This window comes from Myotis yumanensis, unplaced genomic scaffold (assembly GCF_028538775.1).
Source record: "Myotis yumanensis isolate MYYU_CA2020_CCGP unplaced genomic scaffold, mMyoYum1.0.hap1 SCAF_8, whole genome shotgun sequence".
NCBI lineage: Eukaryota > Metazoa > Chordata > Mammalia > Chiroptera > Vespertilionidae > Myotis > Myotis yumanensis.
In genome coordinates this window covers 39,122,934-39,140,713 of record NW_027223759.1, presented here as the reverse complement: position 1 = coordinate 39,140,713, position 17,780 = coordinate 39,122,934, and the positions used below count along the sequence as shown (strand labels likewise).

General features: G+C 38.2%; 1 protein-coding gene across 5 annotated transcripts in view; it reads right to left on the bottom strand.

Moving 5' to 3' along the window:
* Nucleotides 1-17,780, bottom strand: part of ZNF385B (zinc finger protein 385B) — a 346,769-nt gene that overhangs the window by 284,940 nt on the left and 44,049 nt on the right. The window contains exon 1 of one of the 5 annotated variants that reach the window (XM_070422650.1): nucleotides 11,276-11,303. The exons of the other annotated variants lie outside the window; for them this stretch is intronic. The gene's annotated coding sequence lies outside the window, so the exon portion shown is untranslated. Of the gene's footprint in view, nucleotides 1-11,275; nucleotides 11,304-17,780 lie in introns of those variants that run through there. 5 annotated transcript variants of the gene reach the window in all.

Here is a 17,780-nt window from a genome sequence, read left to right as displayed (position 1 = left end):
TGCAGTTCTCTTCACACCCTTTCCTTGTGCATCCTGTTGGGAATGTTCCTTTCTGTAATTCATCATTTTAAATCATCCATTTTTTGTTACATTCCTTAACCTCTTCAGGGTATCATAAATTCACCTCTCCTCAGGTGCCTTCTGTTAATGTATCTAGTTCAATTGACTACATTAAATCCTCCTCCCTCTCAAATTGGCATTCTGCTTTCGACATCTTAACAGAAGGGCTTATTTCAGATAATAATTTAACTTATATTTCATTCTTTGTTTTGAAACGTCCAATGGTAAAATTAAAACTATCTCAATAAGAATCAGGAAACCAACCTTAAAACAGTCTGCATATGTCTTGGGAAGATGTGCCTTCCAGGAGATAGGTTGGTGAATTTTTAGCATAAATTAAACCTCACAAAATCATTCCTTGGGTATCTCTGCAAGTGTTCCGTAGTACATTCTGCCATCATGTCACCCTCTGATACTTTAGAATGGTTGAGCCTGTTTGAAGCTGAATGATATCGGTTCAAACAACCCTGCTCACAATTTACAAATCTGAAAACTGTGTCTGGCAGGTAAAGTGAGAGGTCCCAGAGAAAGTGGACGGCAAGAGTGTTCTCCACGATTCCACACTGCTACAGAGACACTGTGACAGGTGAAACTGCTAGTGAAATAGAGCTAAAACAAAAATGCCTTTTTTAAGCTTTGAAAATAACAGTAAATAATCCTATATAATAAAAGGCTAATATGCAAATTGTCCTCTCAACCGGGAGTTCTACCTGGAGTTCGACCAGGGGGCAGGGCCGGCTGGCCAACCACCTGCAGCCCCCTTCCCCCTGCTCACCCATCCATGAATTTGTGCATTCAGCCCCTAGTAACAATATAATAGCTAACCCTTCTATAGTGCTATGTGCTAGTACTCTTATAAATACTTTACTTGTACTAACTCATTCAATTTCAGAAAACTCATGTAAGATAAACATGTTTTGGCCATGTCATAAATTTCATTTATTGTAGAGCTTCAGGATCAGAGGTTAAGAGCTCAGAATTTTTTTTTTAATTTATTAAGTTTATCAGGGAGGCACTGGTTAATAAGTTTCAAATGTATAATTCTATAATACATCTTCAGTATATTGCATTGTGTGTTCACCATCAAAAGTCAAGTCTTCTTTCGTCACCATATATTTGACTTTCTGTATATTCTTCTACTTTCCCTCACCCTCTTCTTCTCTGATAACCACCATACTGTTGTCTGCATCTATTAGTGTTTTTGTTTGTTGCTTGTTTTCTGTTTTTATATCCCATGTATGAGTGAAATCATATGGTTCTTTTTTTTCTGTCTTATTTTTCTTAGCATTTTGTTCAAGATCCATCCATTTTGCCTCAAATGGCAGTATTTCCTCTTTTCTTATGGCTGAGTAGTATTCCATTGTATATATGTACCACATCTGCTTTATCCAATCACCTATTGAAGGATGCTTAAGTTGTTTCCATGTCTTGGCTGTTATGACTAATGCTGGAATGAACATAGGGGTATATATATTTTTATGAATAAATGTTTTCAAATTTTTTTCTGGGTGTGGGGTGGGATACCCAGAAGAGGAATTCCTGGGTCATATAGAAGCTCTAATCTTAATTTTTTGAGGAAGTGCTACAGTGTTTTCCATAGTGGCTGAACCAATTTACATTCTAATGGAGACAGTTTTTTAATCATCATGTTACAGACAAAGAAACTGAGGCCCAGAGAGCTTAAGTAAATTGCCCAAAGTCATGCACGATTTGACTTAATCCCAGGGCATCAGGCCCCAAAGTTTTGTCATTAATCCAGAACTTACATTGCAAATTGTTCAGAAGATTCATCTTTGTGACATAGGAAATGTGTGTCTTAAGGTAGTAACTTAGTAAATGTAAACATTTCTAAAATAATATTTTATCTCACTTAAACAAAAAAAGTAGAAAAAGGAATCAACATAGTATCAACATGGTTTCAAGGTGGTTGTTCTTCCCATCCATGGCGAGTGATAAACTGCTAGAACATTTTTACTAGCACATGAATGTGTATGCCTGATACTTGAACTAAGACCTCTCTAAATCTAACAAAAATCTTACTATAAACATCAACTGTTTATATGAAATTATTTTAATACTAATTTTTAGACAAATGCTTTTTTCTAATGAATGGAACAGTTCAGAAGTAGCATACATTTTATAAAATTAGATTTATAAACTGTTTGTGATACTTTGCATATTACTATCATTGGGCCATGACCAATATAGATATTGAAAATACCAATGGATAGAAAAATTGATCAGCAAATATGAACTTTTGAGCATTTACTGAGTGCAAGGTCCTGGGCTAGATCCTATAAAAGACAGTCCTGATGTAAAAAGTGTCATTCTTTATCTTTAAAAAAATATTACCAGTAACAAAGCATCTGCCAAGAACTAAATATCCATGTGAGTTGGGCTCATTTAATTGTAAGAATAGAAGGTCATTCAGGTTATGCCACTTCATAGGGGTGGACAATAAGCTGGTGTTTAGAAATATAGAAGATAGGTGTTTCCATCACATAATCGAAATGCACAGAAATCCAAGCACCATTCAGCTCAGGCTTGGAGAGACAGACATGAGTTCAAGAGTGGAAAGTCATTTGGGATTCAAAGAAATACAAACAACTAGGATACACACATGAGTCTACTTATTCTTACACTGCTTATTGCCATCTCTGATTCTCTCTGTCATCAAATAGAAAAGTAGCAGAATTTATAATATCTATGACAAAAGTGAGATAAACTAGAAAAATTCAGAAGTCACCCCCAGGCTATCATTATGGAAATCACTGACTCCTTGAAGATTTGAAGTAAATTATAAGAAGGGTAATATTTATTACCTCAAAACGATGACCAGATGATTTAATATTATAATTTCTATCTAGAACCTTGTCTGTATACCACTGTCTCCTGATAAGTGAGAGAGATAATGAAAACAAATGAAATAGAGAAAGTGGCCAAAGTTAGCCAATGTTGTTTTGCCTGTTTATTTTTACTTTTTTTAAGAAGAACAAGAAGAGGAAACATTGTTTTAAATATATTTTTACTGATTTCAGAGAGGAAAAGAGAAGGAGAGAGAAATAGAAACATTAATGATGAGAGAGAATCATTGATTGGTTGCCTCCTGCACACCCCACACTAGGGATCAAGCCCACAACCCAGGCATATGTCCTGACCAGAAATCAAACCATGACCTCCTGGTACATAGGTTGATGCTCAACCACTGGGCAACACTGGCAGAGTGCGAACCTGTGTTTATTACACAGCACAATTCCTTGGAGGCCAGGTAATAGAGTGGCTATAAATGTGGACTCTGTAGCCTGGGTTTTAATCTCAGTTTCATAGTCTGAGTTTGATAGCCACTGAAACATTTGTGTGGTTAATCACTTAATCTGTTGGTGTCTCTATTTCCTTAATGTTAAAATGAAGATAAGAGTACCTATTACATAGGGCCCTATGAGGATTAAATAAGTCAATATATTTAAAGACTGGTTAGCTGATGCCACTATTCCTCCTCCTCCTCCTCCTCCTCCTCTTAAAAAGATATAGTAATGAAGATAGTGTAATTTTATTTATTTTTTAAATATATTTTTATTGATTTTAGAGAGGAAGGAGAGGGAGAGAGATAGAAACATCAATGATGAGAGAGAGTCATTGATCGGCTGCCTCCTGCATGCCCCCTACTGGGGATCAAGCCTGCAACCCGGGCATGTGCCTTTGACCAGAATTGAACCTGGGACCCTTCAGTCCACAGGCCGATGCTCTATCCACTGAGCCAAACCAGCTAGGGCAAGATAGTGTAATTTTAGTTAATGGACAGCCAGAAGGGCCACTATACAGTAAATAATGCATATACAATTAGCTCTCTAATTTATGCTAGACACAAAAATATACTCTAAAGAGAATTTTGCTTATAAAACAGAAATGTCATAACATTTTTTTAAATGTAGGAGAATGTCATTATTAACTTGGTTGGGGGTTGGGGGACAGAAACTTTATACCAGATATTAAAAGGATAAACCACTAAGGAAATGATTATTTAATTTGATCACACTAAATGTTAAAAAAAAATTAAATATCATAAGGTTAAAAACAAGCCAGAGATTGGGAAAAAAAAATTTGTCAGGATTAGTGTCCAAAATATAGAAAGAACTCTGCTAATCCTATATAATAAAAGGCTAATAGGCAAATCAACCAAACGGCAGAACAACCAGTTGCTATGACACGCACTGACCACCAGGGGACAGACACTCAATGCAGGAGCTGCCCTCCGGTGGTCAGTGTGCTCCCACAGGGGAAGTGCTGCTCAGCCAGTAGCCCTGAGCCAGGCTCACAGCTGGCAGCCTCTCCCGCCACCACAGCAGCACTAAGGATGTCCATCTGTAGGACATCCCCCAAGGGTTCCTGGACTATGAGAGGGTGCAGGCCAAGCTGAGGGACCTCCCCGAGTGCATGAATTTCATATACCAGGCCTCTAATCAATAATAAATAACAAACAACCCAGTAAGAAATGGGCGAAATGATGAACACCTCCAGAATTTTTCCATCCCAATCTTTCCAGGTCAGGAGGACTAGAGCCATTAACCTTTAATAATGTAACCTGACATTTCACATAATTGAATTTTTTTAATTTCACTTACCAGGTCTTGGTGATGTTTTACAACAACAACATCTTAGTAAAGACTGGACACAGTTGTATGAGATTCTCACATATTAACTCAAAACAACCCTAAAGCTACGATTATTATTCCAGTTTTCCTATGTGCCACAAAATGACAGGCCCAAGATCATCCAGAATAGTCAGATTTCAAACCCAAGCTATCTGGTTCCAACATCAGCTCTTCATTATGTGTTATTATTGCCTATGAACATATGACATATAAGAAGACAGTCAATCTCACTAATGACCAGGGAAATGCAATTTTGCAGCTCACCATTTCACATTATGTGCAGAATGGCAAACATTTAAAAGCCTGACAACAACGAGCACTATGGGGATGGGGAGCCATGCGATCTGTGATCTTCTAGAGGGCCTATAATTGTGCAAACACTGTCAGGAGCATTGGCTAGTATTTACAAGAATGGAATATGTGTATTCTCCATGCTGTCACAGGTTCACTTCTATTTATATGTGGTAGAGAAGGTATTTGCCAAGAAAATAAGTAGGGAAGTACATTTCAACCATAATAATAGTAAAATTACCTATATAATAAAAGCCTAAGTGATCGTTACAGTGGAATGACCAGAATGACCAGTCACTATGATGCACATTGACCACCAGGGGGCAGAGGCTCAATGCAAGAACTGCTCCCTGGTGATCAGTGTGCTCCCACAGAGGGAGCACTGCTCAGCCAGAAGCCGGGCTCATGGCTGGTGAGCACAGCAGGGGTGGCGGGAGCCTCTCCCGCCTCCACGGCAGTGCTAAGGAGCAGCAAAGCGAGCGGTAAAGAGCCAGTAGGCAGGTGGTAAGGAGCAAGGGGTCCCGGACTGCAAGAGGAAGCAGGCCGGGCTGAGGGACCCCCCCACCCCCAGTACATGAATTTCATGCACCAAACCTATACTATATTAATAATATATATAAATATCCAAGTGAAAAACTATGTAAATTTGTATAATCATAAAATGGAATACTATTCAGCAGTTGATATGAATAAATGGGAACTATATGATATGAAGAACTTTATAATAGATGAATCCTAAAACAGTAGTCTCAAATTAAAAAGTTGAAGGATGATACAGATGGTTACCATTTATATGAAGTTAAACACAATGAAGAATATCACATATACATGTGTGTACAGTAAAGTACACAAGCATGAATAGAGATGATAATCACTACACTCTAAGGCATGGTTACTTTTGGAAAGGGATGAGGCAGGGCACACAGGAGCTTTAACTGCATCTGTAATACAGTGCTGGTTTAAAACCAACAACAACTTAACTGTGGCAAGTATGTCCAGATTTAATAAAACTGGGTGGCAGGTGCATGGTGGTAATCTAGTTTACATATTTATATCTACATTTAAAGTGACTCACAATAAAAATATAAAAACAAATGAAATGTGGCATAACAGAGAACATTCCACAAATTAGTGGCAAAAAAAAAAAAAAGCAATTGACATATATTTCATCAAAGTTCTTTCTTGAGAACACATTGCTCCATAGGAGCATCTGTTGTTCCGAGTCTTTAACTTTGATGCCTCCTGTCTCCACTTAGATATTTAACAAAATAAGTTTTCTATTACAGCAATGACATTACAGTTCTGTATAAAACAACAAAGTAAGAGGAATTGCAAAACACATTATAATTAACAGGAAAATATAATTAGCGACAAAATGTTTATGATAGTATCAGCAACATGTTGGTCTTCACCCGGAAAAATATGCCATAAGACAGATAACACCAGGTGAAATATGAAAATAAAATATGTTTTACCATTTTTATAGAGCTCTGGCTGTCTCTCTTCTACAGAGAGATGCTGTAGAGTTATGATTAATGCCTCTGGAATACCAAATGTAAAAGTTCAGGGAGGAAAAAAAAGCCACTTTGTATGAAACTATGTGTTAATTCACTGGCACTTTACTCTGGGCATTCCTATCCCACCATCTAAATTCCAGTATAAACAGCGATCCTGTTATAAATGTGAGATGCAGGTATAGGAAAGAACAGATCAAGAAGGATAACATGCCCTAGCCGGTTTGGCTCAGTGGATAGAGCGTCGGCCTGCGGACTCAAGGGTCCCAGGTTTGATTCCTGTCAAGGGCATGTAACTTGGTTGCGGGCACATACCCAGTGGGGAGTGTGCAGGAGGCAGCTGATTGATGTTTCTCTCTCATCGATGTTTCTAACTCTCTATCCCTCTCTCTTCCTCTCTGTAAAAAATGAATAAAATATATTTTTTAAAAATGAAGTATAACATAAATGTCCATTTAAGCACTTTCACATACTCTTATGTTTTATTTTGTTCTGTTCTGTTACTACATGTATTCTTAGTCTACTTGAAATTTATTTTTGGTATGAGGTATGAAAAATAATTCTAACAATATTTGCCCTCCAAATTTGGGCATTTGTCCCCAATGAATTTAAACATTGCTACATTCTTCTATCTACTTGGGTCTCTTCCCTATGCCATTCTGCTATCTATTTAATTATTTTATTAATAAATTGGTCATTTGACTAACTAAAACTTTTAAATCAATAACAGTATAAAAGTAAAAGACAACAAATTAGAAAAAATTATGGCAGGAAATATGAGAGACCAATGGTTGATAACATTAATATGATAAATCATACAAGCCAACAAAAAAAAACTTCCGAACTCCAATGGAGGGCATGGAAAATGAGCAAAAGACATGAGAAAAAAGTCATAAAAAGAAGAAAAATAAATCACCAATATAAGCATTGAAAAGTGATTCTCACCTCTCTATTAAGCAAATAAACATAAGTTTAAGAAATAACAGTCACTAAACTGCCCAATTAGCAATACTTGTTTCATAAAACAAGTTTTAAGTCCTCAAAGTTTAAAATAATCAGAGGAGAGAGGCACTCTTACACACCGCAGGAGGTATATAAATGAACAGAATCATTTTTTTAAAACAATTAGGAATATCTAACAAGAGTCATAAAACAGTGTTTATTCTTTGATTCAGCAGTTTTCTTTAGACCCTAGCGTAGAAAATCATCTGAAATTTAGTAAAAGATTTATGTACAAATATAGTCACCCTAGTTTTATTTATATCAAAAATAGAAACTAGGTAAATATCCAATAAAATAATGAATATATAAATCATAGCATAACTAGAGTATTGAATATGCTAGCTATTTAAAACAGTTATTTCAAAACTGTTTAATGACATGTGTAAAGCCTTAAGATATCAATTAGGCAAATAAAAAGGAACTTTTAAAAAGTCCTTTATATAGTTTGATCCTAATGAGTAAAAATACATGTAGGGGGGATGTAAAGTCACATAATGATCATTTCTGAAATTAGTGGAATTATGGGTGATTATTATTTTCTTCATTTCCTTAGTTCAAATACAACATGTCTCTATTATCTAGCTACATAGGAATATAAATTTGAGAATGGCCCATGTTTTTAAGACGGGAAAACTATAAACAAATATTTAGTTGCTATAAGAAGCAATAGAGAGAGGGAGAGAATAGAGGTATTAAAGAAGGGAATAGATGCCATGAAGATCCTGAGGTAAAGGAGCAACAAGAGTCCAGGTGAAATAAGCCAAACAGATGAAGACTAATACCATATTGATTTCACTTATATGTGGATTCTAATAAACAAAAGAAACAAAGAAACAAAACAGAAACAGAGAACAAACTGATGGTTTCCAGGTAGAAGGGAATTTGGGAGGCTGGATGAAAAAGGTAAAGGGATTAAAAAGATACAAGTTGGCAGTTACAAAATATTCACGGGATGTAAAGTACAGCATAGGGAATACAGTCAATAGCATTGTAATAACTATGTATGGTGTCAGGGGAGTACTAGACTTATGGAGGGGGTCACGTATTTAACCATAAGATTATTTTCATTGCCACTTCATAACTGTAATGTTGCTACTGTTACGAATTGTAAATATCTGATATGCAAGATGGTTTTAGGTGATCCCTGTGAAAGGGTTGTTTGACCGCCAAAGGGGTCGCGACTCACAGTTGAGAACCGCTGAGCTAGGGGTAAACAGATTTATTAGCAGGCAATGAGGACAGGAAATTCATGGAGCTCACAAATGTTCACCTTTACTACCTAAATCAAGAATGAGGCAAGCTCATAAGCCAAGATTGAAATGGGCAGAGGGTGGTTAGGGAATTTGAGAAGACAAATAAGGATTATAAAAGGGGAATGGGAGAGGGAGCAACTTAAAAATAGTGAAAAAAATAGTTTCCAGTATTTCTGTAAATACCTAAATAGCTACATATTAAGATATGATATTATTTAGCTGTGGGAACCAAATGCAGTTGCTATCTTATCAATCAGAGAAAAACTCTATGAACATATCTATGCCATATCTTTATTAACTAACTCAGATTTTTTCATTCATTTAACACCACTCCAGCCCTTAACCAACATTCAATTCACAGTCTTCATGTTATTTTATATTTGTTCCTATAACACATTTAAGAATCCTTCAATCTTGAAAATTAAAATTCATTTGCTTGTAGGCCACTGCTCTCTCTTGATGCTATTACACTGGCTAACCTTTCACAGGCTCTTTAGCTGGTGCTCTTTCTTCTGTCTGATTAAATTAGGTGTACCGGTTAATAATAGCGGATTTTGTAAAAAAAAAAAAAAAAAAAAGAAAATACGATAATTTCAAGAGAAACATCAAAAGTGCTTTATTCAAACTAATGTCCATCACTAGCTACACATTTCCCCATCTTTCAGGTAATTTGTGGATACCGTCCCAGTAGAACTTTTCTTGTTTTGAGGCAAACCATTCAGAGACCCAATTTTCCACTTCTTCATATGTTTTGAAGTGCTGCTCAGAAAGTACATGTGCCATCAATTGGAACAAGTGGTAAGCTGAAGGAGCAAGGCCTGGTGAATACAGCGGGTGGGTTAATACTTCCCAGGCAAGATCTTTTAACGTGTCTTTAACTGGTTTTGAAGTGTGTGATGGTGTGTCATCATGAAGCAAAATTACTTTGCTGTGTCTTCTGGCACATTCTGGTCATTTCACGATCAAAGTGTGGTTCAAATTGATTATTTGTTGTCAGTAGCGATCAGTATTAATGGTTTCACCTGGTTTTAGAAGCTCGTAATACACCACACCTTCCTGATCCCACCAAACGCAGAGCATAGTCTTCTTTCCAAAGCGATTTGGCCTTGCAGTCGATGTTGATGGTTGACCTGGATCAACCCATGATTTTGTGCATTTGGGATTCTCAAAATAAATCCACTTTTCATCGTCAGTCACAATTCAATGCAAAAAAGACTTTCTTTCGTGCTGTTGAAGCAACATTTTACTGATGACTTTTCAGTTTTCCATTTGTCTTTTGTTCAGTTGATGTGGCACCCATTTTCCTTCCTTTAAAATCTTTCCCATTGCTTGTAAATGACAGGAAATTGTTTGCTGAGCAATGTTTAAAATCTTTCTGCAAGTTGTTTTTGAGTTTGACATGCATCTTCATCCAATAATGCTTGTAATTGTTGGTCTTCAAACTTTTTCAGTTGACCTGGACGTCTTTGTCTTTCACATCAAAAGTACACTTTTAAAGCATTTAAACCAGCGTTCACAAGTATCTTGAGATGGAACATGTTCACCATAAGCTTCCCGAAGTATTCAGCAGCACTTTTCTTCAAAATAAAGTAATGAATTAAAACTTCCCGCAAATGCACAAAATTTGACATTTTTAAGTAAAAATATCTATGATGTTAACACCTTCAGCAAATTTGACATATGAAGTTTTGAAGCTTGTTGTCAATACAACAAAATAGCATACATATCAAATCGCATCTATATCAACATATGTGTAACTCCATCTATTGAAAAAAATCCACATTATTAACTGGTACATCTAGTAAATGCTAAAGTATTCCAAGACTCAGACACTATACCTCTTCTCTACATTCATTCATTCACAAGGTAATCTCATTCAGACTCTTGGCTTTAAACACCTTTTGTATACTGATAACTTACCTATATGTTGTATCACACACATGTGAAATCTTTTTGACTGAACTATACTGAAATCATCAGTTTCTGTAGTGCAGCAGTTCTCAACCTGTGGGTCGCGACCCCTTTGTGGGTCGAACGACCCTTTCACAGGGGTCACCTGAGACCATCGGAAAACACATATATAATTACATATTGTTTCTGTGATTAATCACTATGCTTTAATTATGTTCAATTTGTAACAATGAAAATACATTCTGCATATCAGATATTTACATTACGATTCATAATAGTAGCAAAATTACAGTTATGAAGTAGCAACAAAAATAATTTTATGGTTGGGGGTCACCACAACATGAGGAACTGTATTAAAGGGTCGCGGCATTAGGAAGGCTGAGAACCACTGCAGTGGGTTTCCCCCAACTAGACTTACTAGTAAACTTCTTATGTCTGACACCTTAATTTGCTTATATACACTAGCATCTCACTCTTTTACCTGAACTTCAGACTCATAGAGGACTATCTACTCAACACAAATTTTCAAGACACACCAGGATCTCCGCTTCTCACCACTTTCATTCTAGCTGAAGCCTCAAACATCTCTCACCTGGAATGTCTTGATCCCCGAAGGAGCCTTCTCCCTCATCTCTCATCTATCCCTTCCAGTCTGTTCTCCTACAGAAACCAGAGGGATTCTTTTAAAAACATAAGTTAGATCATATTATTCCTCTGCAAATAACTCTCTAATTGCTTCCCATTTTGCTCAGAGTAAAAGCCAAAGTCCTTAAGCCCAAGTGGTCTGGCCCTGCCATGTCTGACCTTGAGTCTTCCGTGTTTCTCCCCTTAACTCAATAAGCCAGGCATCTTTCTGCTTTCCAGCTTCAGGGCACTTGCACTCACTTCCTCTTCCTTTTATTTGAACACTTTTTCCACAGATTTACTCAGGAGTCCTTCTACTCCGACTGTGAGAAGAAAAGCTTTCTCAGAGAAGTCTTCCATGATATCCCTGTATATAAAATTGGCAACCCATTCCCTTATCCTGCTTTATATATTCTAATGTATTTTTTCATAGCCCATACCCCACCTTATATGTTCTACTTCCCCACTCAAATATGAGCCTCAGAACCAGACACTTTTCTGTTTTCTTTTCTTTATAGTCCCAGGACCTGGGCATCTGCCTATTATATAGTAGATGCTCATAAATATCTGTTGAATAAAGGAGTGAATAAAATATTTTTTCAGTACTATCTAGGTAGCAGGCTACTACTGTACTGGCTGCTGAAAAATGAAGTTAAGTATTTAGCTCTGAAAATGTCTGTGTGGCTCGGGGTTTTTAATTATAAACAACAGAAACCAATCTGGACTATCTTTTTTTAAAGTGAGTTACTGGCTTGGTCAATGAGGGTCTCCTGGTCTTATTGGGGAAGGAAAGAGGCAGAGAGCAATAGGATCTTCCTTCTGTTTAGGTTTCCATATAGGAGACAATTTTTCTAAACATGCACCAAGTAGGGGCTTTCCCAAATAGAAGTCCAATGTTTTTCCTAGGCGTGTTTTCCCGAATGTTTCTTATCCACTAGGAAGACCAAAAAGTGATTGAGCAAAATATCTATCTAAATAAAGGCCCACAAGTTTTAAATATGAAATTTCAGAAATATTAATGGTATCCTTCTAGATAGGATATAGTATACTCTAATTGCCATTCTCCTTTCATTTCTTTCTTCTTTTTTTTTTTTTCAGGAAAGGTACCAACAGTCCAATATAATTTATGGAAGTTTTTTCCCTTTTCTTCTTCATTAGCAACAAAATCCCAAAAGTATGATTTCCAGATTCACTTGAAGAAACATGAACATATGATGGGTCCCAGATGGTGCTTTCCAATCTTTTACACACAAAATAAAGCTTTCACTGTGAAGAAAAACAGTGGTCATTCTCAACTCTGTCAAAAGCAGAAGAATGACATATATCTGTCCTTACACATTCACAAGCAGAAAGTGCTCAATTTCAAACAGGCAAGTCAACTGCTCACCTTTATTTAATCTTCTATTGACATACTAACTTTTATTACTCTTCTGTTCACATTATTTCTTAATTAATCAATATCATAATCAATGAAAGCAAGTAATAAAAAGTAGCACAATGTGACAGGCAGAAAGAACACTGCAATATGGCAAAATAGTTGTTTCTTGAATTTCATGATGCATCCTTTGCCAACTTCTCATCTGACCCTGTTGACTCAACAAATATGTCTGAAAGGCAATTTTCTCATCTACTTATATAACCTCCTCAACACTCATTTTTGTATATGAAAGCAGAATAAGTTCTCTTAAACTACATGTAAATAATAAAAATGAGCCAGTATCAAAATCATCAATCTCACTCACAATGTAATCACATGAAATATAATCGGTCTGGGTCACTGACTTGTATGTCAAAGATCATGACAACATAAATCAAAGACAGAAAAAGTAAGAAGGGAACCAAGATAGTGGCATAGGTAAACTCCTGTACTCACCACCTCCCACAACACATCAAAATTACAACTACAATACAGAACCATCATCCAGAACCGCTGGAAAGCTGGCTGAATGAAAAAGTAAAGAAGAAAGCACACTGAGACTGGTAGAAGGTGCATAGTCACAGAACAGGCTGGTCCTGCATCCTCATGTGCCACTTTTTTAATAGGGAGGAGATAGTCTTTGCAGAGGCTGCCCAGAGGAGCAAGGAGTTCCAGCCCCACACCAGACTCCCAGCCCAGAGCTGGGAAGAGAAGTCCCCATAACTGTGGGCTATAAAAACCAGTGCAGACTGGGGCTCGGTGACACAGAGGCTGCTGGAGACCCAGCTATTCCTCTTAAAAGGCCAACACCACAAACTGAACTTACAAGGTCCTGCTTCCTCTGAGCTCCAGCACCAGGGCGAGGCTTTGGGCCACACAGAAACTTACGAGGAGGAACTGGATTGTCTGGCATCAGAGCAGGAACTCGGGGGCAGCTTTCCCCCAGACAAAGGTGCTCTCAGGGATCATTGTTCCTATGCTGGGAACTCCCAGGTCACAGGGCTGACTGGCAGCCATTTCTGTTTGCTCTGCCTCAGTGATTCCCTAAGACCCTGCCTCCTCCAATTTACAACCCAACCCAAGCTGTGTGCAGCAGCTTTTGCATATGAATGCCCTGTCCTTGTTCAGGTTAAAATCTCAAACAAGCTGCAGCTGGGTCAGGAAGCCCCAAACCTATCAATAAAAGGCCCAAGACCCAGCACCATCAACAGCCTACCTTGCTTCAGAGCTGGGCCTCATATGAGCACTTCCAAACCCAATACAAAAAGGAGAAATCTGCAGATCTCTCTGTAGCTCCTGCTGGGTGGCCCCAGGCAGTGGTTGACTTTGCACTTCCCTGGAGACCCAAGAGTCAGTGTACATAGTGGTCAGTGTCAGACCATACCAGATTACAACTCTACATATCCATAAGCTACACAGTCTAGGAGCAGACTCAGTGAGCACCAAAGTTCCACTGAAGCAAGTCCTGCTCCATAGGGGTGTCTCCTGCATAGCAGCTCTCCTACTGTAGTCTCAGCTGGTCCTCACAGCCAATTGGCCTGGAGGTCAATTCCTCCCAGTGACACCAACAGCAATCAAGTCTAAACTACAAGAGACTGTGCTCACAGCCCAAAAAGGGGCACACCTAGAGTGCCCAGCTCAAGTGACTGTGGAGCCAAGCCACTGGGCCCCATAGGACACCTACTACACAAGGCCTCTCTACCAACTCAAGGAGACATGGCAGCTCTACCCAATACATAGAAAGAAACACAGGGAAGCATCCAAAATGCTGAAACAAAGAAACATGCCACAAATGAAAGAAATGGAAGACAGCAAACTACTGGATATAGAGTTCAAAACCACAGTTATAAGGTTACTCAAGAATCTTTTAGAAACCTCCAAGGATTTTAGTGAGAATGCCAAAAAAACAAACAAACAAACAAACAAAAACATGAAAAAGGACCAGTCAGAAATTAGGCATACACTGACTGAAATAAAGAATAACATACAGGGATTCAACAGTAGAGTAGAGGATCCTGGGTATCAAATCAATGATTTGAACTATGAGGAAGCAAAAAACACACAACTAGAAGAGCAAAAAGAAATAAGAATCCAAAAATATGAAGATAGTGTAAGGAGTCTCTGGGACAATTTCAAGCATACCAACATTATCATTATGGAAGTGCCAGAAGAAGAGAGAGAGCAAGATATTGAAAACCTATTTGAAGGAATAATGACAGAAAACTTCCCCTGCCTGGTGAAAGATATAGACTTACAAGTCCAAGAAGCACAGAGAGTCCCAAACTAGAGGAACCCAAAGAGGATCACACCAAGACACATCATAATTAAAATGCCAAGGGCTAAATCAAAGAGAGAGCAGCAAGAGAAAAGCAGCTAGTTACCTGCAAGGGACTGCCCATATGACTGTCAGCTAATTTCTCAACAGAAACTATGCAGGCCAGAAGGAAGTGTCAAGAAATATTCAGTGATGAACAGCAAGGACCTACAACCAAGATTACTCTACCCAATAAAGCCATCATTTAGAATTAAAGGTCAGATAAAGGGCTTCACAGACAAGAAAAAGCTAAGGGAGTTCATCACCACCAAACCAGTATTATATGAAATGTTGAAGGGTATTCTTTAAGAGGAAGAAGAAGAAAAAGATAAAGATTAAAAATATGAACAACAAAATGGCAACAGATACATACCTATCAACAATTGAATCTAAAAATCAAAATAAACAAATAAGAAATCTAATGAACAGAATAAACTGGTGAATAAAATAGAATCAGAGGGATGGAAATGAAACAGATTGACAATTCTCAGAGGGAAGGGAGTGGGGGGGGTCAAAAGAGATTAAACAAAGATCTTATATGCATACTAGAGGCCCGGTGCATGAATTCATGCACGGGTGGCGTCCCTCGGCCTGGCTGGCAATCAGGGGCGATCAGGGCCGATCGGGGCCAGCCGGCCGGGAGGAGAGACCAAAGGAGGTTGGCCAGCTGCAGGAGGTTGGCTGTGGGAGCGCACTGACCACCAGGGGACAGCTCCTGTGTTGAGAGTCTGCCCCCTGTGGGTCAGTACACGTCATAGCTACTGGCCGGTCATCTGGTCGTCCAGTCGTAAGGTCATAACAGTTGCTTAGGCTTTTATATATATACATATGCATTACCTATGGACACAGACAATAGGGTGGTGAAGGCCTAGGGCAGGGCAGGAACTGGGTGGAAGGGAGGTATGGGGGGGGAGGGGATAGGGACATCTGTAATAATCTCAACAATAAAGATAAAAAAAAATAAAGAAAAAGTCAGAAGGTTACAAAATAGTGGAGAGAAAAAGAGAGCAAGAGTTTAACTGTGAATGTGCAGGCATTATTCTGTGTGTGTGTGTGTGTGTGTGTGAGAGAGAGAGAGAGAGAGAGAGAGAAAGAAAGAGAGAGAGAGAGAGAGAATTTGAATGGGTCTGTATGTGTGTGTTGGCATGAATGGATTCAAATGTGTGTGTGTTTTTGCATCAATCTGTGGGCATGTCAGCCTGAGCCTGTGTGTGTGTGTGTGTGTGTGTGTGTGTGTGTGTAAGAGAGAAAAAGAAGAGCATATAACAGGTAGGAAGAAATAGAGTAGCTTTTCATGTCCCTGTATACTGCATAATGGGAATGTTTTGTAAAAAAAATTATGAAAACACAGACAGTTTTATTAAAATTTTCCTTTCCTACATAAGAAGCAGGTACCACCAAATGTCTTAATTAAACACATACAAATTAAGTGTAAAAAATAGCCTATGATGATTTAGCAGCAGGACATGGAGAATTCAGTCAGTTTAAGCATTCCATTTTATAAGTTAGCAGAATGCTATTTTTCTTTCAGTTTAAAATAATCTGATATAAAGAACTATTTTTTCCTCCACTAAATGGCTCTTTAAATCAGTACTACAATTGATTAATGTCTCATGATTAAACATCACTTAATTTTAACGTAGGGTTTAACAGACAGATAACTTCTGAATGGTCGCAGTTAAATCCCTTGCTAGGGTGTTAGTGTCATACATAAACACGAAATACACCCTTGCCAGAAATGTTCCAACTTTTCCAACTAACTACCATAAAGAACTGACATAGTGTACGGACACTTCAGGTCAGTTCACTCTGCCTTGCTCTCCAGAGCTGACTGGAAGAAGGTGTTCCACGCAAAAATCAATGGAAAGGATACAAATGTTCTCATATTCAGTGCCAGCCCTAATTCCCACCAGATTTCATCAACCCCAAGATAGTAAATCTGGAGGAACTTCAAACTCATCCAGGGGAGCGACTCTTCCTGACAGTTACACTCCCAACGCCTCTTCATCAGATGAAAGGTAACAAAGGTGGGCTTTCTTTTTAGCACTCACTAATATTTTGGTGTGTTTTATGCCAGCATCTCATAGGTATGTGTGCATAAATATATGCATTTATAAATACACAAATACAAACACAAATTTGCTCCACAATCTAATATCACCTTGTTTAATTTTTCTTAATGAAATAAAGTCTAGCTCTGAGTATCCTAAATCAAATAAAGTATAGCTTTGAATATCCTTTTGCCAATAGACAGTATTTGTTAGTTCACACTCCTTCCTGCCCTGGTCTTACAAGAGCACGAAGAAATGCAGCAAACTTTAGGATGGGCTATGGTCTCAGTATTTGTGGTCACCAAAAGATACTAGTGTCTAAATCCCAAGGACAGGCCAAAGGTAGGTGGATCCACTCTCTTCATGCCTGTGGCAGACCCTGATGTCTTTAAGTGCCCAGAATAGAATGGTCTCCTTCATGACACCACCTACCCTGACAACACCTCGCCCTCTGCCACGTTAACCAGGCATCCTCCATGGGAGTGAGGGTGGGCCCCTGCCACTCTCCTCTCTACAACTCATGAGTCTAGGTGGGACCTTCCACTTCTTTCAAGTCTTGAAATCTCATTCTCTCTTGGGCAACCCAATTTAATGCTCCCCCAGAAGATAAAACCCAAAGTTGCTCAGTTTTCTCCTTGGAGAAGGGAGTAAAATGTGAGATGCTCAGACTCCTAAAACAAATCTTGGCCTC